We start from the raw sequence: 23,235 nt of genomic DNA on the forward strand, positions 1-23,235 counted from the left end.
AGAATTCTATTGATCCCAGTCCAGGAAATAAAACAATACAATTTTTTTCAAACTCTTAGTCTCCAATTAGAATTTTAGGGGGTTGAATGAAATTCTGAGGAGGTTTCTACATTATGAATGTGGCTGTGTTGCTATCAGGTATTTCCTTCGGGGACATAGCTCCCCTGAGCGACCAGTCCAGGCAGGTTCAAGCAGAGCCTTCACCTGCCTGGCATCCCAAATACATGAGGGTCATCTAACAGGAGAAATTTCCAAATGCAGATTTAATTATGTGGAACACAATTTTAAGCAAAAGTGCCATAATCCCTAACATCCCTTAGAGATGGAAAAATGAAGATAGCCAGAGTAAAATATTGAAAATCTTGATAATACTGGGTGCTTTGAGCTCTATGATAAACTAACCCCATTATTTCACAAAAAAATTAAGTTAGGATGTTTTCTTGTTATTCAATACCCAGTTATTGAAAAATGATGTTATTTCCTTAACAGGTCTAAAATTCCTCCCCCAGATAAAATAATATCTTATCTAGAACCTGTATTTTAGCACCACAAATAACATAGTCATGATTTAAGTAATCAATTGAATGTAAAGTTTTGTTGAATCCACAGAAAAGGAAACATTAGCTTTCCAATGAGTATCTAATTCATATGCTTCCTCTAATTACGCATCTTTTTTTTTTTTTCAAATGTAAAACATACCAGGAGCAGTGAGGAGCAAAATAAAAGAAAGAAAGAAGGAAAGAGAAACAGAAATTTACCCCCCAAAAAATGTATCTTTAAAACTTTAATACATTAGGGTTTTAAATATTATAAAGCTGATTTTTGTAACCTAAGACTAGCATACTATACATAATTTACATTGCACATTAACATAACTGTAAATTCATTTATGACCCTTCATAGACATATTTCATAACTGAGGCAGGAATATTATATTTTTAAATAACAAGAATATTGGTAAACTGTTTTCAGCAGTAGGTATACACTCACTTCTGTTTATATTTTAGCATTTTACATTTATATACTTACAAAGAATAGCATGGCATTCTTTTTCCAAATGGCCATTTCAATTATTTAATGGTTAATTTAGATTCCATGCAATTCTTTGAATAATTATGTAAAGAGTCTCTCTGAGTGGGTATATGTCACACCAAAACAGTTAGTTTTGTAGAAAACGATTAAGCAAAATCTTGGGTTGATGTTACTAAGGATAATACTCCTTTCAGATTTTTTTCCTAGCAAGTGATTGTTTTGGCACCATGCATTCGTTATCTGTGTTCCTATTCCAAAGCTTATTCCAATCATTCCTGAAATTCTTAATCAATAAATGTTACCACAGAAGTTTCCTAATGTATATTATATAATTTAAAATCTTTGCTTATTGAGCAATAAGCATTATGAGTGACACTGCTTCATAAATCAGGGCATGTAGATGAGAAGCAGGAGGAGGAGAAGGAGGAAGAAGGGAAAAAGAAGAAAAATTTAGAAAATGTGGCAATCAGAAGCTACAAACAAGAGAAGAGGATACCAAAGTAGGATCCACAGAACACTAGTTCTGTGAGATACTTAGTAAAAAATACAGAGATTCTGAGGTCAAACACTTTTGATAACATTGTACAATACAACCTCTCTTGAAGTTTCACAATGGATTAATATTCTAATACATATCGAAGGCTCTACAAAGTTTGCTAGGAAAAAATGTGTTTAATTTTATTAACTACTGTGGAAGGCACTGAGATGCCTACCTCAAGATCCCCCTATAAGGTAGTGTGTGCTGCCCAGCCGCAGGAAGTGCATCCAGCCCTCAGCCCCAGCTTTCAGCTCCAGGGCAGCTCCCATCTGTTGTCTGAGCCAGAGGCCTCAGCATTCTGACCCAATGCACAACCCTTTCACAAGCAGCCTTGCTGCTGCACACTGTTCCAGGTTTGCTGATGCTTTGTCCCAAGCACGTGCTGCCATTCAATTTCCTCCGCCCAATAGGATTGCTTCCTCCCTGTGCCTTTCAGCTGTGTTGATCTCCCACCTCTGCCTTAGTATGATTTTAAATAACCCAATCTGAGACAACTACCATCCAAGAACCTAATTTGACCTTGCGATTTATTTCAGAGCACCTGCTTTGGGGAAGGCTCAAATAAGGCATCTGGTGGCACAAGCTCTTCACCAAGACTTAGGAACAGGGTGCACTGAATCTAACCTGGAAACAATTTCACTCTTTACCTCTGCATCTCTGAGTTGTCCAGCAGAGAAGTCAACAAATTGTTCTCTCTTTGACCCCTCCTTCAGTCTTTACAATTTTATTGCAAGTACATCCAGAATTTTAGAAATTAAGAGTTGTGTTTTTGTTCATGCTTAAGTCTTTACATATTACAATCCAAGTTTCTTTCAAGAAGACTGTTTTCAGTTACTTTTAAGGCCCAGAACGTAAGATCAGATGGTTTGCTCTCTCTGTGAAGGAAGGTATGAGCAGAGTAGCACTTTACCTATTTCTAAGGAGTATACTTAACATATTCATTTTTGGGACTTTATACTTATCAGGAAAAAATTTAAATATTGGCTAAAAGTACTATTAAAATATAAGCTATCCATCTCCACTAAAGTCACTTGGCATCCTTGCATCCCCAACTGGTCAGTAATTAGACTCCAAGTTTAGGACACAAGTTCATTGTAATACTCTAACAAGCAATTTTCTGTTTTCATGATTAATTTTTTAATAATGTAATATTTTAGTTTAAATATTTTTTATTTCATTTCTAAAGAGTATAACATCTAAATATTCATTTTTCACAGAGATAAATTATTATGAAATGTGAAACATTTGACCTAAAGTTGAAACACTTTGATATTAAAAGAGCTCCCAAAGATAAATCTTTATAGAACAAATTAAAATTCTTACATTCTGTAACTTTTCTATATGAACTTTATTGAAGAGAAGAATATCTTTATCTTTCCTGGGTTTGAAATTTAGGTAGGCTATGTTATGACATGACAAAGAAACAAACTGTAAACACACTCTGAGTACATATTTAGTAAATTTAAAATGTAATTGCACTCGAGGTTTGAAATCAGGTTAATTTTAATTGTCATCATTGTAAGGATATATTTGGATTTTTTAGTTCTAAGGTTTATCCATTGTTATATATGAGCTGATTTTTTTTTTTCAAATATCTAGTGAACAGTTTTACTAATTTGGTTTGACTAATACAATGAGCACTGTTACCATTGCTGGGAAATAATCAACATGTTCTATCCTTAAGCTATATATATGTTTATTAAGCACGAAGTATTATGCAAATCATATATTTAGAGTTTGCCACCAAAAGTAAACAAAGAAATGAAAAGAATGAACTAGAAAGATTATTAAATAAAAAATGTGAGCTTCAACCACAGTACCAGAGTAGAGAAGGTAGTGACAAATTGCCATTTCTTCAGTATCTGGAGGACTTTAATTTCCTTTCATTTTTGGAGAAGGGGTGGAGTCTCAACACTTCAACACATTTTGTCATGAGGGCAGAAAGGGGTGTTAAATGGTTTTCCTCAAGCTTATAGCACACAGCTCTCTGCTGCTAGGTGTACCAGTAATTCAGCTGCAAGTAAGCTAATGAAGAAATTAAATCACTTGCCTTTTTCTTGTCTCTTTCTTAAAGAGGTTGCATTTTATGCTGACAGTGCAGAGTTGATAAAATAGCAATTTTTGAAAAGCTTGCTCATTTAGCTACTCTCAGAACCCCTGCTGACATCACTGACATTTTCTCCAAATATGCAAATACTGTAAGTCACTTTCTAAGATGCATGCATATATTTCCAAAAATGTTATTATTTTATGATCAACTAGGCATAAATGCAGAGGCAGACTAGTTTGCTGGCTTTGTAATGCCACACTCATGAAATGACTTTTTTTTTTTTAAATGAGATTTGGTGAGGATCTGTCACAGCCTCATAGATCTTTAAAGGTGAGTTATTCCTTTTATATAGAGAGGGGGTTATTTTAAGGCCTTCCCATTATATAAACATAAAAATAGGAGGTAAAAGCCCGTAAGCCCAGCAAACTTAAATACCTGGGTGACAATGGCAATATTATCGTTAAACTCGACATACAACTTTTGAAATACAATGCAGATGCAGTAGGCACGAATACTATCTTATTTAAATGTCTGTATTAAGCACAACCACTCTCTGCTAAAAATGGGGAAAAAACAAACAAGTCATATTCATCAAAGTAATTGTGTAGGTACTTTCAGTACCAAAATGCCTAGAATGAAGGATTGAACTGCTAACGGCAGCAGTGACAGCCATGAATCATAGTAGGCTACTCCGGGGCCTTTACCACCATAAAACAAAAGATGTAGATGAAAAATGCTGCAATTAAGTGATTTGATTTCTGCCCCCTTTTTCCTACTGCATTCGTGCATGGCTGCACAGCAAAGATTGATGGGAAAAATTACTCTACGTGATCTCTGACAGAGCCTTGGAACAATTCTATAAGGGGGAAACATACAAATCAAACCAGCTTTCTTGTATTCAAACAAAATAATACATATAAAGCAAATACTTTAGCCTATATCCAAAGCACCAAAATTTGCATGCACACATAAATTGTTGAGAAATGCTCTGCTATCAAAACCAAACTCATGGATTTTCCAGCTAGTTGGGTTATACTGATATTTGTTTAAATAAATATTCAATCAGTACTGCCGAGTGGCATCTTCAATATGTCTGTGCTCTGAGAACAAATTACAGATACAAATTTGTGGAGGTAAAACATTCTTATCTTTTATATCAATAAATTATTAATGAAAATACACATAAAATAAAATAATAGAAAATTTCATGGACTATTCAACTCCCCTGTCATTATAGTCATTTAGAGGGACATTTTTAATGGGTATTCACCACTCAGTTGGGGTCCCACATAGAAAAGAATCATACTTGAATACAAGGGACTATTTTATTATGGTTGATATGTATGTTTAAAACATGCTAAATTTGCAACGTCCACTGAATAAAATAAACAATACTGCTAATATGAAGAAAAGATAACTCCTATTATCAGAGGCTAAAGTAAAATTATATGGGTTTCATTACCTGAGGAGAGACGGTCACTCAGTCTCCATCCACTGTAAGATATGCACAGTCAATTTAACTTGAATTTGTGCAATAACATTGCCCCCTCCCCTGAAGGAGAAGAACATGTATATACTTGACTTTGTTATATGTACTGAGGCTGTATTTAAAGGCTGCTAGTATAGTCATGTTGAATTGGATACATTCTTACATTCTATCTGTAAACATTTATACATCTGTCTTTCAAATATTGGGGTGCTTTAAATTATGAATTAATGACAGCATTTTGAAAGACAGTAAACAGTTTCAATACTACTATTTATTTATGTCTAGTAGAAACTTTCAAAAATACATTCTACTGAAATGTATTTTACTACAGCTGCTCAGACAGTTACCCAAAAACAATGTGCTTAATTGTTGTGGTTATTTTGCTGTCAGCCACAATAGGAAACCTCAGGGTCCCAAGGCCAGAATTCATTAGTGGATTCTCTGACTTTAATAATGAGGAAATCTGTGAAATACTAGCACGGTTTGATGAAATATCACAGACTTGAAAATCAGGAGACCTGGCTCACCACTAATTAATATTAGGCTGAACCACATGAAATCACTGTTTTTGTAGCCTAAAAATGGTTGAATATCACAATTATAAGTGGTTCAACCTATTTAGTTTGGTATAGGATAAGCACTCAGCTTCAATTTCTTAGGTATAAAATAGACAAAGTGAACATTTGCAATTCTTACCAGTAGGTATTTAATATGATTTGGTGAAATTTATATTTTTTGTCTTTATCTGGTAATAATTCGTATACTTTACCAGCAATCATTAAATAAGTCAGCAACCTTTATCAGTTTACCAACCTATAAGGATTTATCTTAAGGAATCAAGGTAAATCTATAGAACAAATTCATTTAGTGAAATTTCCATAAGAAGTCATTTAATTCTTTCTTTTATAAATGGGTTTTGTGTATCTATTGGGACACTTACAATATTTTTCACTTTATTTTTAGTAGATTGTCTCTTTCTTATATAAAAACAAAGAATATAATTAGCAAAAAAAAATGCCTGAGGACAATATGAAAATGTAAACATCATCATCATAGTAATAAATATTCTGTGACTGACCTTAAAATTTGGTTCCGAGCTTCCTGGCAGACTGAATAAAAAGGGAATAAATGTTAGTTTTCTTGTCTTTCATCTTTTATATTTAGATTCTTAAGGTCAAGAGACATCTCTTATTCATTTAGATACTACGAAGTAGTCTCTTCCTTTTTATCCTGCCCCTTCTATTAACCATTTTTCTTTTATGGAATTTTTGGTAAGCAATTAAATAGATCAGTGTAGAAACTACATTCTATAGAAGACTTCTATTATCATATTGTTCAATACTTCATACATGGGAATGTATGATTGTGTATAGGGAAATTCCGGTACATAACCAGAAATGGAAAAAAAAAAAAAAAAAAAAAAAAAAAAAACCTTAAAATACTTGATCCCCCAATACCAGTACAACTAAGCTATTTTTGTAGAAGTAAACCATCGTTAGATATATACTATCCTAAGTATTTTAGATTATTTCAATAGTGTCAAAGATAGTACCTACTAAAATCAGAAACAAAATATTTTCTATTCTCTTAATTTTTTTTACTAAGGTATGATTGGCATACAATAAACAACACATTTGAAGTGTAGAATTTGATAAGACTTTACATATGCATACACCCTTGAAACTACCACCATAATCAAAAAATAAGTGCATTCATCACACCTAAAAGTTTTCTTGTGCTCCTTTGTTGTCCCTCCCTCATATTTCTCTCTTCCCTACTGATGTGTATCTGTCACTGTAGTTTAGTCTGTACTTTCTATAACTTTATATAAGTGAAATCATATGGTGTGTCTTTTTTGTCTGGCTTCTTTCATTCAATACAATGATTAATATTTTGAAATTAGTCCATGGTGTTTGTGTATATCAATAGTTCACTTTTTGTCAGTGCTGAGTTAGTATTCCATTGTAAGAAAATATCACACTTTTTAAAAACATGTTTACCAGCTGATGAACATTTGTGTTGTTTCCAGTATGAGATATTACAAAGAAAACTGCTATAAACATAATATCTTTTCTTTCAATATTGTTAAGAGAACGAAAAGACACAGACTGAGAGAAAATATTTGCTAAGCATATATTTGAAAGGAGACTTTTATCCAGAACATATAAAGAACTCTCAAAATCCAGTAATAAGAAAACAAAAACAAAAAAGCTCATTATAAATAGGTAAAAGATTTGAACACATTACCAAAGAAGACATACAGATGGTATATAAGGACATAGAGGAAGACGGTCAAAATCATTAGTCATTAGGGAAAAGTAAACTTAAAGCACAAGGTGATCCCACCTATTGAAATGGCTAAAATTAATATAAATGGCTATACAAAGTCTTGGCAAGGATGTAGATAAATTAGAAGCTCCCGTAAACTACCAGTAGGAGTGTAAAATGGTATACCCTCTTTGGAAAACAGCTTGACAGTTCCTTAAAAAGTTAAAGATATACCTATCATATGCTTCCAAAATGAATTATTTTTAAACTGATTTTACTAAAAGATAATTCTTAGCAGGCTTGAGGCTAGAAGTATGCTCCTTGCTTGGCATAATCTCTGTTCCCTCCCCTTTTAACAATTTAAACATTAAATATCCTTTATATGCCATTAATTTCCAGTTTTACATGTATACCACAGGCTTTGCCATTGAATGCTAAACTTGAATATCCAATGCTTATTTTATTAATAGTAGTTCTTACTGGCCAGGCGTGGTGGTTCACACCTGTAATCCCAGCACTTTGGGAGGCCAAGGTGGTGGATCACCTGAGGTCAGGAGTTGGAGACCAGACTGGCCAACATGGAGAAACCCTGTCTCTACTAAAAATGCCAAATTTGCTGGGCGCGGTGGCGCATGCCTGTAATGCCAGCTACTCGGGAGGCTGAGGCAGGAGAATCACTTTAACCCGGGAGGCAGAAGCTGCATTGAGCCAAGATCGCATCACCGCACTCCCGCCTTGGAGACAGTGAGACTCCGTCTCAAAAAAAAAAAAAAAAAAAAAAAAAAAAAAAAAAAAAAAAAAGTAAAGTAGTTCTTTCTTATGCTTCCCTATCTGACAAAACAGTACGACTCTCCACCTAGTGGGTTAAGCCAAACTTCTAGGAATCATATCTGATGTTTCCCTTCTTTCACTACTCATCACTGTTCCCCATAGACAACCAATTAACAAAATCTGTTGTCTCTAGCCCAAAAACGTGTCCAGAATCTGTCTAGTTCTCACTTCCATGACTACTTCTATAGTTCACATTTCCATTGCCCCTCATTACATTGCTACAGTAAATTCCTAATAGCCATTTTTATTTCCACTCACAATCGTAACCTCTGCAGTCCATAGTTCCTATAGCATTCAGAATACTCTTTTTAAAACCTAAATCAGTTGTTACTCCCCTTCCTAAACCCCCCAATGCTTTTCTTTACCATTTGGAATAAAATCCAAACTCTACCATTATCTAAGTTATCCATCATGTTTGTGGCTCTCTCATACCCCACACAACTCCCAAACTGCTCTAGACACCCTAACTTTCTTTATGTTCCTTAAAATCTCCAAGCTCATTCTCACCTTTGGGTCTTTGCACTGAACCTGGTGCCGCCAGGCCTTTCTTATGCCTGATTTTTGTCATTTGGATGTCAGCTCTAATATCTCTGCAGTGAATATTCCCTGACTACTGAATCTAAATTAGCACTCCTTCATTACATCTATGCCATTGTCTCATTCCATCACCATGGTATCTTATTAATGCATTTATTTTCTTGTGTGTTGTCTATTTCACTTCATCTAAGACATTATCATTATTACCAAAATATTGAAATCTTGTCAATATTTTTTATTTTATATCAGGAATAATATTTGGCAAATAGGGGGCAGTCAATATTTATTGAATGAATTTTTTTGGAGGATACATTTGCATGGAAGTTAAAGGTGATTTTATCCCCAAAATCACTTGTTTACGTTTGTTTGTATCTTTTTTATTTGTTTTACTTACACGAAAAAATGAAAAAGTGAGGAATATATTCAAAAAAAGAAAAAGGAGAGAAATGCTACATTGGAATGGAAAATTTTTCATAAAATAATAATTTTGTCATAATTGGAAGGTTAGAGAACTGTTGCTTGATATGACAATCATTCTGGGGAAGAACACTAAAGCATAAAGCAAGCACTCATACTGCAGTCTTCTGTCTCCATTAATCAAGTTTATAGCAGCCACATGTAGCACCACCAGATGCTGAAATTTTTAGTGCCTAGAAAAATCTCGGATTTTATACTAGACAGTCGCTAACTGGGGGTGCACAGCAAGTCACATTACTGCCCCCTAATCCACAGGGCTTAAATAAAGTCTCTTTGGTCAGCATCTATAACCCTAGGAACAAATATTCCTTTTGACTACATCTAGGGGCTTTGGGTGTCATCTAGTCTTATTAAGGGGAGAAAAATGACAGAATCCTACAAAAAATAAATTTTCATTTCTATCTTAATGGTGACACTATCCTGGAAAGTCAGCCTCTTCCTTTCAAAATAGTGGTTAATGGCAACATTCAAAAGAAAATAAAATGGCCCAATCAGGCAGAGGGTATGAAAAATGCAACTAGCCAAATCAGTGGCTTAGGTGACTGGTTGGACGTGGTGGGATTTTAAGTAAATAGGCCTCCTTAAAGTACAGTCAGTCACAGAGCACACAAGCTGGAGTAAAGAAATGGGAAACACAGAGCAGGAGCATGAAGCAGCCACAAGAAAAGCAAGACACAAAAGGAGCCCAGAGACAGTGGCCTCTAAGAGAGAAAGTGATGGAGAGCAGCCCATTTAGTGTGCCATTGCCAGAAGGAGAAAGTGTGTAGGAAAAAGTGAAAAAAGGCGAAGATCTAGCAATGAAAACAGCAAAGGCCTTGAATTGCTAAAAATGGAACACAGAAAAAAGTCACCCATACATTTCCTCTATTGTAGGTGGGAAAATCGCTAGAAGAAGTCTATTAAGAAATCCAAGCATAATTCATTGTATAAGGAGAGTTTAAAGGAAGGAATTAGCACCTATACCACACACTGTTGGTTATGTTTAACTTAATTGATTCATAAATATGGCCATTAGTTAATAGATGGTGTCAGATCTGTTTATCCACTACATAAACCCATTTTTAAAAATTTAAGCTTTGATTTATAAACCTTATCAGATAACTGATTATTTCCCATATACTAGAGCTCTGAATAGTAATCAAGTGCTGAGAAGAAAAAGCAGATTATTCAGATTATTCTCTTTCTCTCTCATTTTGTTTGTTTGTTTGTTTGTTTTCCTATAGGATTTTGCTTCGTTGCCTAGGCTGGAGTACAGTAACATGATTATGGCTCAACCTCTTGGGCTGAAGCGATTTTCTTGCCTCAATCTTCTGAGTAGCTGGAACAGGTGAACACCATTATGCCCAGCTAATGTTTTTAATTTTTTGTAGAGACAGGTTCTCACTGTGTTGGCCAGGCTAGTCTCAAACTCCTGGTCCCAAGCAATCTTCCAGTCTGAGTTCACAAAGTACTGGCATTAGAGGCGTGAGCCACTGTGCCCAGCCATATTACTCTTGATTTGATCTGCTATAACCCAACTTCCCTAACAGAGTGGAGGGAGAAGAGGATAATACATTGAAGAGTGGAATCAACCTAAATGCCCATCAACAGTTACTGGATAAAGAAAATGTGATACATATACACGATGAAATACTATTTAACCATTAAAAAAGAACAAGATCATGTCCTTTGCAGAAACGTGGGTAGACCTGGAAGGCATTATCCTAAGCAAACTAAGGAATAGAAAGCCAAATACCGCATGTTCTTACTTGGAAGTGAGCGCTAACCAACGAGAACACATGGACACAAAGAGGAGAACAACAGACACTAGAGTCTGCTTGAGGGTGAAGGCTGGGAGGAGGGAGAGGACAGGAAAAAATACCTTTCAAGTATTGTGCTTATTACTCGGGCAACAAAATTATCTACACACCAAACCCCTGTGACACACAGTTTATCTATATAAAAAGCCTGAACATATACCCTTGAGCCTAAAATAAAAATTTTAAAAAGAAACAATAAATAAACTGAAAAATCATGAGAATGCATGAACAAAATGAAAAATACAAATGACAAATGAAGTACACTGGTGTTTTTTTTTTTTTTTTAAATACAGAATAGAAAGTATAAAAAGTATCTTACCACAAAGAAAAGATGAAAGTGGATAGGCTTTTCTTAGGGGATAAAAGTAACCTAAACTCTCTGAGAGACTGAGAAATGTTTCCTTTCTCTTGAGTGTCTGAATGCTTATAAAGGAAGGAGAAAACCGATCTAGTTAGCCAGAATAAAACAATGTTATTAAAAGAAAAGACATTTCAGTCTTCATTAGTCCATTTTCATGCTGCTAATAAAGACATACCTGAGACTGGGTAATTTATAAAGGAAAGAGGTTTAATTCACTCACAGTTCATCATAGCTGGGAAGGCCTCAGGAAACTTAACATTATGGTGAAAAGGAAAGCAAACATGTCCTTCTTCACATGGCAGCAGCAAAGAAAAATGCCAAGCAAAAGCGGGGAAGCCCCTTATAAAACCACGAGATCTCGTGAGAACTCACTATCACAAGAACAGCATGAGGGTAACTGCCCCCATGCCTAAATTACCTCCCACTGGGTCCCTCCCACAACATGTGGGGATTATAGGAACACAATTCAAGATGAGATTTGGGTGGGGACACAGCCAAAACATATCACAGTCATTGATATAATATCTAGAAAATAGCCTTAGGCTCACACACAATATCTTAAGTGGGTTCTTATACCCTTTTCCCATCCTCTTTGAACTGAGATTCCCAAAGGATAATCTCTGAGAATACTTTTCACACAGATTCTTTAGCAAATATATTCTGACCTCATCCTTCAGAGAGAAGTCTTTTCAAAGGTAGCAAGGGTCTAAAATACACCAATTAAATTTACCTATCTCTCTCTATACATCTATCTATCTATCTATCTATCTATCTATCTATCTATCTATCTATGTTTTTAAAAGGGCTTTAAAAATCAGATAGCTACAAAAACCAAAGGGATAAAGTAGAATTTACCCAGAGTGTCAGAATATGAATATTGATTTGGGAAACATACATCAAACACAAGCAAAAGATTATCTTAATTTCTATAATTGTTCACTAAAAGTTCCAAATTGACTCAATTCATTTTTCATATAGTAAAATAACATCTACTCACAGTCAATTAGGTACAAACATATTCAATAATCACTCAACAAACATTCACTCAAAAGTTTCCTTTATGCAGGATGTGTTTGGCCTTATGCTCAAGGCCATCATTCCCTTGGAGAGCAAGAAAATAACTTTGATCATGTTCTATATCTTATAAACTGCAATATAACATTTATATTCCCAACATGGACACGAAGCCCCAAGACAAAATTCTACTTTTGATCTCAGATTATTCCTCAAAACTACTCAGGCTTTACTTTTTAAATGTATTCTGGTATATAAAATTTAAGGTTTTTGAGAACTTCAAATAGATGTAATGAAAAAACATTATTCAATTAGTTTATTTTAATATATTTGACCCATGATATTCAAAATACTACTTAGTGGTTTTGTTTTTTTAATTTAGAGACTCAGAGATTTAATAGTATGCAACTTCTTCCACTAAAATATAAAACCATGGTCATATTCATTACACTTACATAGATCTTTCCAATAGTATGATGTAATTACTATTTTTAAGTTAATATGTCTTAAAATATGATGTTTTAAATGGCTGTAGGGAAATAAAATTTTAGCTTCTAAAATTCATTATATTAAAATTTACTATACAATATCAGGAGCTAATTTGAAGTTATCAGCCAAAATGCACATATTTTTTTGTAGTCACATAGTCTAAATGTATAATAAAATATAGAATATCGCAGGCCGGGCGCGGTGGCTCAAGCCTGTAATCCCAGCACTTTGGGAGGCCGAGACGGGTGGATCACGAGGTCAGGAGATCGAGACCATCCTGGTTAACACGGTGAAACCCCGTCTCTACTAAAAAATACAAAAAACTAGCCGGGCGAGGTGGCGGACGCCTGTAGTCCCAGCTACTCGGGAGGCGGAGGCAGGAGAATGGCGTGAACCCGGGAGGCGGAGCTTGCAGTGAGCTGAGATCCGGCCACTGCACTCCAGCCTGGGTGACAGCGCGAGACTCCGTCTCAAAAAAAAAAAAAAAAAAAAATATATATATATATATATATATAGAATATCATTTTCTTTCAAGCATTTCTTGATAATAAGTTATATATAAACCAATCTTGTATGAGTAAATGGATAATGCTAAAATTTGATCTTTTAAAATTAAATATACTTAACAGAGAATATAATACTAAGTAGATCAATCTTTTAAGATATTTTAAGTAGGAATAAATAGAAATAAAACTCTACAGCTTAACTTTTAAAATACTCTTCTATCAATTAAACAAATTGTCTTTATTTAAAAACATTTTGCTCATTTTTTCAGTCATTAATTTTCTAGGTACATTTAACTGCACCCTGTATTTCACCTGGAAAAAGTTAAAAGTATATACATTTTTTTTAAGAAAGAATAATTAACTTCCTTGAAAATAATTTCCCCTTCTTTCTAAAAAAAACACAGTGAATGCTGAATACTAGTCTACAAAATAATGAAATTTAAAATGTAACAATTATCTTTGTATTTCACCAAATAGCATATGGGTTTTATGACTATATTTTTTAAAATTTTAGGATAACACATTTAAATTATAAGATATAGGTACATTATTTGCACATTGAAATTATGAGTGACAGATTAACCTTATATGAAAGATTTACACATGCCTTGGACAAGAAATATTAACAACATTAATAGTTACCATTTATTATGTGCCTACTAAGTCCCAGGCCTTATCCTAGGCCCTTTGCATATATCATTATTAATAGTCACAACATTCCTGCAAGGTATAGGTTATTTTTTCATTTTTACAGCTGGTGCAACTGTGATTCAGTCCAAGTAAGCACTTGCCTGAGGCCAAACAAGTGGAAGAGCTGGAATTCAAACTCAAATTCCTATCAATTCTATTTAGAAGCCTATGACTTTATTCATCTATGATAAATTATGTGTAAATATGTTTCCTCTTTTTTCAAAATTCACTATCAATTAAAATGTTTCCAAAAGCGACATCTGACAACAAAGCAGCCACAGGCTTCATTAAGGTATTGAGGCATTTGGGAACCACGCTGCTGATATTAACAATCCTCAAAATTTAAACTTTGAAACTTCACCATTTGTAGTAGGATAATCATGTTTGTTGAGAAAGAAGTGATTTCACCTTCATTTTCAAACATCTGTTTAAGAGTGTCTTTTAGAAACAAGGTGTAGCTGAACCATGATAACTATTGTGTAATACCCATCCCAAACGAAGGTTGCACTTGTGCTTAACAATAATGTAAATTTTTGTTTTTGATTTTGTTTTTGGAAACAACACCTCACTCTGTCGCCCAGGCTGGAGGGCAGTGGCCCAGTCTCGGCTCACTGCAACCTCTGCTTCCTGGGTTCAAGTGATTCTTGTGCCTCAGCATCTGAGTAGCTGGGATTACAGATGTGTGCCACCATGCCTGGCTATTTTTTGTGTGTTTTTTGCAGAGATGAGGTTTCGCCACGTTGGCAAAGTTGGTCTTGAACCTCTGGCCTAAAGAAATTTGCCCATCTCGGCCTCCCAAAGTGCTGGGATTACAGGCATGAGCCACTGCATCCAGCCCAATAATGTAAACTTTAGTTGAATGTTTACTGTTGGTAGCTAAGTGCTTCAAATGCATTATTTAACTTTTACAACATCCTTATGAGGAATAATCTTTCGATTTTAAAAGTAAATAAACTGAAGCACAAACACTATGAATCTGTTTACCCATAGCCAAGCAGCTAATAAATAGGAAGGCTAAATTTAGACTTCAAATTTGCTCAGCTCCAAAGTCTAACATTCATAACGTCTACCTTGCTCTACGCACAGTGGTCTTTAGAAATGAACATCATTAAAATCTCTACACAAGGAAGGGGGTTTGGGCCTACTAGGACTGCACCAGTGGACTGAGCCTATTAAAAGGAGGGCTACAACCTTGTCCTGGCTTCTTACCCCATTTCAACTCAATAATTTATTTCTTCACTTGGAAAGTGAACCTAATGTATTAGGTAGTCTCTAAGATCCATTTAAGTAATACATTTTTTAAGATCCTGTTAGTGTCTTTCCTTTCTGTAACGGAACAGTGCCACTAAAAATATCTCCAAGGGTTTGTTACTGTTTTGCTATCATTTCTATCTCTTCCCATGGGCATTTTAGAGGTTAAGTGAACTATGTGTATTAGAAGTTATATATGTGTGACTGGAGTCACAGAGCGCCGACTCCTGTCCCTGCTCTGCTAAGGCATGTGTAACCTTAGGGAAGTAGCACAAACTGTCTAAACTTCAGGTGTGTGTGGTTAGTTTTTTTTTTAATCCATAACCTGAAAAAAAAATTAGTATTTACCCCAAAGGACTGTGTGGTAGAAAATTAATGTCAAAGTGCTTGGCACAGAGTAAACTCAAGAGAACTTAGCAATGATTACTTTTTATTGTTATTGAATTATGAAACTGAGAGATGATGCTATGCAATTTATGTGAAATCACTTAAAACCACAAAAAGTTAATGAGGACAAAATATTCTCTGCTAATGCACTCTAGATGAATTTAAAAATTATATTTATATGTATATGTGTGTATATCTCTCCATCTATATGTATAGACACATAGATATCTGGTGTTAGACACCCACTTAAAAATTCAATTTTGATATGCATTTTGGTTTCTTTTTTTCCTCAGTATTTTTAGATGGCATGGCTGACAAGACCAGCATCAGATATAGATAGAATGATAATATGCAAAAGCACACAGAATTCTCACATATATAAATGCCGTTATTTTAAGACATTCTGTGGAAACTACTAAAGTGGTGGGGATGGGACAATGATGCATCAACTGAATTAATCATTATCATCACTCTTCTAATGAAAAAACAAAGCAAGTTCAGCACACTCAATCATCACAAACATGAGGAGAATGGAGTTGCATAAAACCAGGGCTAGGTCCCCTGTTCTCTGGTAGGCAATGTTAAAAATCTGCAGCCATTGTAGACTGCTCCACACTACCTAATTCTGAAATCTCTATTTATAAATACCAGAAAGGGAATTTTTTTGCCTACTTTTCGGCCATTTATTTATTTATTTATTTATTTATTTGATTTCCTTACAAAGAGAAAAAGGAACTGCTATAGGGCTGCAGAAAGTCCTGAAACCAGACATTTGAGCCTATCAATGAAGAATTCACCTGATGGAAAGAGTAAAAATGACATAGATCGTAAGTGTCAAAGACATGTCATTGAGAAAGGCAGCTTTCTTTTCACAAAAGCTGGCAATTCTAAGATGTGAGGTTGTCTATCTCACCAAACCTCGGAAGTCAATGTAGGAGCAATTCCACATCATCTAGTTTTTTGCAGATTTTTTCACAGATACAGTTGTTTGCCACTGATCCAAATGCATTTATCTCCCATGTACTGTTACTCAAGGATAACCCAGATACCAAGGATATCTTTATAAAAGACTATGAAAAACAAGCAATCGGCTCCATAGTGACTTGCTTCAGCAAGAATTGGTATGAAAGTGGTAACATAATCAGTTAACTTCAGCAGCTCATATATCCCCCTAACCACTCAATTACCCGCAGTCTAATATTTCACCCTGTGATTTATTTAAAAATTTAGAAAAGTGAAGGAATAGGTGTATTGTGGATAGAAGGAAATATACTTGTAACCAATACAGCTGAGGAAATTTATAAGTAGATTAGGAATAAGTGGCTGATAGTGTGGATTTTTAAAAATTCAAAGTATTTTGCTCTTTATATATTTATAAAACTTTGTATCTTTTCTCTCCATAGTATACTTTGCAAATACTATATAAAGATATATACTATGTATAGATAAATATTGGGTTTGCCACTACAGACCACAAACAAACATAATACTGCAAAGATTAGATATGCTGAAGCAGTAACTATTAGTAATTTTTCACAGGTATGTGTGAAAATAGAAAAAGAGAAATGACATAATGCAATTTAGTTCATTCATAGAGATTTAGGGATAAAGTACACTTATATGCTCAACACTCACAGTAAGATTGGGAAACAAATGAAGGGGTCTAAATATTAGAGATGAGCCTACTATATTCTGTTTACCATCACTTACATTTATAATATGTATACTTTTATAATACCACATGCATTTCTTATTCATGTATAATTTAGATCTGTATTACATATGTGTATTTTATATATGCATATAATAAAAGTTTATTTCAGCATATAAGAATGAGCAAAAACAAAGGCAAATAAGCAGTTTCTAAACAAATATTATCATCAAAATGTACTGCATATGTAGTGTCTAGAGAGTATGACTCCAATTATAGATATCAGAGATAGCAACAGTCTTCTGTTTATACTATGTGAAACAGCAGAGAGATGATCACTTAGCTTTTGTTTTGGTTCCAAATCATTTTTTTTCAAGAAGTGTAATTAAAAAGTGCATTAATGCCACCAATTATGGCCTCCAAGGGACCAGAAACCCCATGTTACTCCGTGATGGAACACAACGGAGCTGCAAACATCCATTTACCATTATAATGCTCATTAATCCTGCCAAAAACAACTCATTATGGGACTTCAAGGAAATCATCTCATAGGCAAACACAGCACAAAATCTGTCATTGCATTCCTCACAGTAAAGTTGCAGAGGTGGAAACTCTTCAATGTGTCTAATTTATGAAGCTGAAAACAATAATTTCACTTTTTATCAAGCTAAGACGTCTATGTGAAAGAACTGGCCTAAATTCTCTCACTCTTTTAGCTGTCTTAATAAAGAAATAGCATTGACTCAATAACTCAGTAATCTAAGCCTGCAAAACCTCACTTACCTACTTACCAAATTCTTCCAGAACCCAGTCTCATTTCATTGGACATCAGCACCATCAGGAGTTTTTCTCTCAAAGTAGTAACAAAAATATCAACATATCCATTGTCATCTTTCTGGTTTGACCTAAAATTAAATGTAAATCCTCTCTCATTCATTAAAACGTTTATAAACTTTCTCATTCTTTAATCAATTGAGCATATTGAAAAATGTCTGGTTCTTTTTCAAACCTCAGCTCCAAAGAGGTGCTATACCCAGGAGCTCTCTGAATGCTTGTTGGTGATTTCACTGTTACAGGAAAGTAGTCCTAAAGCACCCTACAGCAAATAAAATGTAGAATTCTCAATTATCACTATTAGATAAGCAATGATTGCAAAGAAGAATTATTATCAAGGAGGTTTATTTTAAATACGTTATCAATTTTTATGTTTTAAGACTAAAAACAAACCATGTATTCTGTCTTGGCAATACAGTATTTCTTTTGATGCTACAGGAGTCTTTGCCTGAGCAGAAATGATCTATTTAAGATGTTTAAAGGAGTTTTAGAAAAAAGCTTAATTACCAACCAATAAGCTAAATTAAAAATAATTTTCTTCTGTTTAATATTTTTTACAGTGTTTAAAAGAAATTACGAGAAGAAAATTTGTAAGAACATTTTTCTTCAGTGACTATATATTTCCTCTCATAAAATTACTGGAAAGTAAAAAGTACAGGATAATATACAGTACCTGAAATCTAATAATTGGCCATCTTCTATCACAATTGCTCTCCGGGAATTTCAACTAATCTTACATTTATATTTTGAAAAGATCATTTCATGGAGTTCTAATGTAATCAGTAGCAAAATTAGTTGAGATGGTTTGAATCAAAAGGGAAAAGAGGCCTAACATGACTTTCTCTACTGAAAGTAGATAGTTGGGGTAAAAGGTGAAGGAAAATATACAATTTATGCAGTGATGAAATAAAATATATTTCCTTATTGTTTCTTTTCAGTTTTCAGGGTTGGGAATTACATCTTGAGAATAGGTACAAAGCAGGTGCTACATGCTCTCACAGAACACAGGAGTTATTTATGCAATTGCCAATCTTTTAGACTGTATAAGTCTACTTCTAGATGATAAGTCCTGGGAAAATTCTGTCTTTTTCACTACTGAATCATTAGCTTTTAGCATCATGTGGAAGATAATCTCTCAGTATCTAGGGAATGAACAAATCATTGAATGTTACCAGGGTAATAACCTGAAACATGCAAATATACACTTTGTGTCATTGCTGTATGTCTTTTTGTTTACCCCATCCTAAAAAGGTAGATCAGCTTCATATTCTATGTCCTGAACTATTAATGCTTTCTTTGATAAAGTGTGTATGTTAAGAGCAAAAGCAAAGGTTTTCAAAACTAGGGGAAAAGAAAAAAAAAACACAACCTGGTTTCTGTTGATGGAAGAAAGTGTCCTCACCAAGAGAAGTAGGAGTAAGACAACTGGAAAAGAAATTAATGTCTTAGGCTTCTCAGCTTTTGGAACCTCGTTTTACTCCCTGAATCTAGAGTCCTGGATGAGGTCTTATTCTGGAAGGTTTAAACCTTTAGAAGCTGGAAGGCTTGCTGAGAGCTGGAGAGGAGCAGATCCCTCTGGAGAGGAGCTAGACTGAGTGGGATACATGAGATGTTGGAAGAGCATTTCTGAATCTGCCAAGAGCTGATTGCCCTACTAGGGCAAGCAAAGAAAGGAAAAGAAGAAAATCTTGGCTTAGATTATAGCCCACCCATTACACAGTATATTCAACCTCAAATAAGACAAGGATCTCTTCATGATCCCACTTTGGGCCAGGACACCAAGAGCTCAAATAGATTAAGTATGATGTTCAAAAGAGGAATATAAAATTTCTTGTACTCTAATTTGTTGGACCAAAATTTATACTCGAACAGGATGAATGCCAAAAATTCACACTCCTATTTCTCCTTGCAGGTAGAATTTCAATATGGATCTTGCTTTATCAGACTAAAATTTGATTCAGTTGGAAATTGAAGTGACGGCTGGCTGGTACTTCCATTTCCTTCCTCAGACTACCGGTAAATAAGTAGCTGTTTCTTTGATCACATCCTTGCTTCCAGGAAGGCATAAAGTTAGATGGGAGGGCATTTTTCTTGTATGGTGTTTGAACCATAAGGAACAATGAATAGAAAATCCTCAATACTGTACCAGTTATATATTGGGTACTAAATCTTGAATAGGTATATGTGAGGTTAAATATGGAAAATATTTCCACAAAATTGGTATTTTGAGGTTGTGAAAAATGAAATGGCTTCATATTTAATAAGCAAATGGAAGTGGGCCATATTTGAATACGTACCATATATTTACATCCTGGGACTTACTCTTTGGAACTTCTAAGTGGACTTTTCTTAGGCAATTTTCTGTGAAACAAATTCTAAAATTTTCTGACCTACCAAATTTTAAATGTCCTTGTATCTGTCAAATTGTTATTTATGCAAGGAAGCTTTCTTTATTGTTTGTGGCTATGTATATTCAATTCCAAAACAAGTTAAATATGAATAATAATAAATAAAAAGAATCCTTTGTCTGCTGCATTTTACATGTTTCAAAAAGCTAATGTGCAGAAGGAAACTCATTTGCAATTTGAAAGTGGGCATTCTTTTGGATTAGAACAATCAGTTCATGAGAAGTGTTCGAAGTACAAAGTACTATGTGTTTCCTAGGGTACACAGTACGGAATTTCCAAATTTCTCTGAGTTGTGCAATCAATACTGTCACAAATGCCACCTCATTTCTGGATGGCCCGGGTAGAAATCTCTATCACTTCCAAAGATTTTAAAAATAATATTCAGCATTTTGTCATTATCAAAAGGAAATGTCACCCTCAAGGTGTTGTAAGAGAATGCAAAAATTTGCGTTTATTAATATAGCCTAATGTGTTTTTCTTTTGGATAAGTGTTCCAGAAATGAAATCAATAACTTCAATGATGTAAATAACATACACACACACACACACACACACACACACACACACACACGGTAGTGAAACATACCAGAAGGGAAGGAAGAAAAATTTACCACATCTTTAAACAACAAGAGCAAAAAGATCTGGCTGAGAACTTGTCTCCTAAAGTCCTGGAGAGACCAGTCATGCCACATGATCTGTTGTTAATTAAAAAAATCATGTGGTAAATGCACAAACATTACAGAAATCTTTCAGGGTTTGTTGTTTCATTGATAACCGTTATTACCAAGGCCAAGTTAAGACTAATGTACACTTTTATTTTAGAAAATAATTGCTAGGCCATTCCTGTTCTTCTGTTAGCTAATTCAAAAAGTAGTCTCCCATTCCCATTTCTCCTGCGTACCCTCACTACAGGTTTCATCATCATCATTAAAGCAACTTCAAAATAGATCAATAATCATCAGTATTGCTGCAAAATGTATTCAGTAACAGGTTGAAAAGTATTGATGAAATATTTGCTGAATATCCTGCCTAGATATTTGGTCTTCCTTTGATAACGGTGTATTGAGTTTACCTGAGTTGACATACAGGATAACACTTTTCACAATTTTATTCCATATGCATCCAGGACTTGTCTTCATTTGACTTGACTCAGGTTCCTTCTGACCACTTTTCTAATTTCACACAACCCATTTTCCCAGGTGCTGATTTCTCTTCCACCCTGGGACAATCAACTGCATTATGTTTATAACACAAATATCCCTGCCTGACATATATCTCAATAATATATTTCAAATACCTGTGGAATATTATTTCTAGTGACATTAACTAGCTGACTTTCAGTTATCAAAGATTTAACGCTACGGGCTACAAAAATGATATTTTATTGCCTGATATTTGATTCCATTGTTTTCACTCACCTATCAGCTTAATAACAGGACAATCTCTAACTCACTTCTGTAAGTCAGATGGAATCAGTTACCCTTAAAATTTAGACCTCAAAATTGTTCATGAAAAAAAATAATTGTGGAAGAAAGGTTGTAAGATTTTAAATTATTTTACTACAAAAGTTTATCTTATTAAAAAATAATGAAAAGTATCATATGCTTCTTCTGAAATGATTCAGAACATCATACAAAATATTATAACTTGAGGTAATCCTATAGTATGGAAGGTTTTGTCACTATCTTAGAGAAAATGAGAGACATAGTTTCAAAATCCAAAGGTACCCTAGCCATAGACTTTGGCCTTGGCTTAACAGGTTTTATGATGTAAAAGGCATGAGGTGTACCATAAGACAATGTTCAAACAACCGAAGGCAATAAACAAGTGACACAAATTAGAAATTTATGAAATTCCAGTCAAGAGATACCCACCAAACCAATCTTTGGACAGAAGTTACAGAAAATAGCTAGAGATGTTTTCTAAATTCTGAAAAGCTTAAATATTTAGTAATTCAAATGCTCTATCAAGAAACTAAGAATTTTAAGTAATTTTCAAACTTTATGAAATGAATTTTCATAATGAATGATTCACTACCCTGAATCTTTTGTGTTTCTTTTGGTCATGTGTGTCAGGCACTTGTTTTTTTTTTTTTTTTTTTTTTTGAGACGGAGTCTCGCTCTGTCGCCCAGGTTGGAGTGCAGTGGCCGGATCTCAGCTCACTGCAAGCTCCGCAGAGGCTCAGCAATGCTGGATACATTGAACTGAACTCTAATGATGAGATACAATGTATTAAATATAGCAGGAGGCAGAATAGCACTTAGGCAAGAGTAGACATCTTGAAGTTTTGAGTATTGGCTTCCCACTATTTAGCTGTCTAACCTTCAGGAAATTGCTTAACCTCTTTAGGTGTCAGTGAATTTATCTGTTAAATGTCAACAATTACACTTTATTAAGTGAAGGATTCAGCGCATTAATTATATATGTATCTTACACATAGTAAGAGCTCAGTAAGTATTACCTTGTATCATTTAGTGTGTTTACAAAGAATAAAAATATATAGATTCATAATAGATAGGGAATAATGCAGGAATGCAAACATGTTGCCATAATAAATAAAATACAGCTTTAAAAAATTTTATTTCAGCATTAATATTTTGAAGTTTTACTTTTATTTTCTAAC

This window comes from Macaca nemestrina, chromosome 5, assembly GCF_043159975.1.
Source record: "Macaca nemestrina isolate mMacNem1 chromosome 5, mMacNem.hap1, whole genome shotgun sequence".
In the NCBI taxonomy this organism is placed as follows: domain Eukaryota; kingdom Metazoa; phylum Chordata; class Mammalia; order Primates; family Cercopithecidae; genus Macaca; species Macaca nemestrina.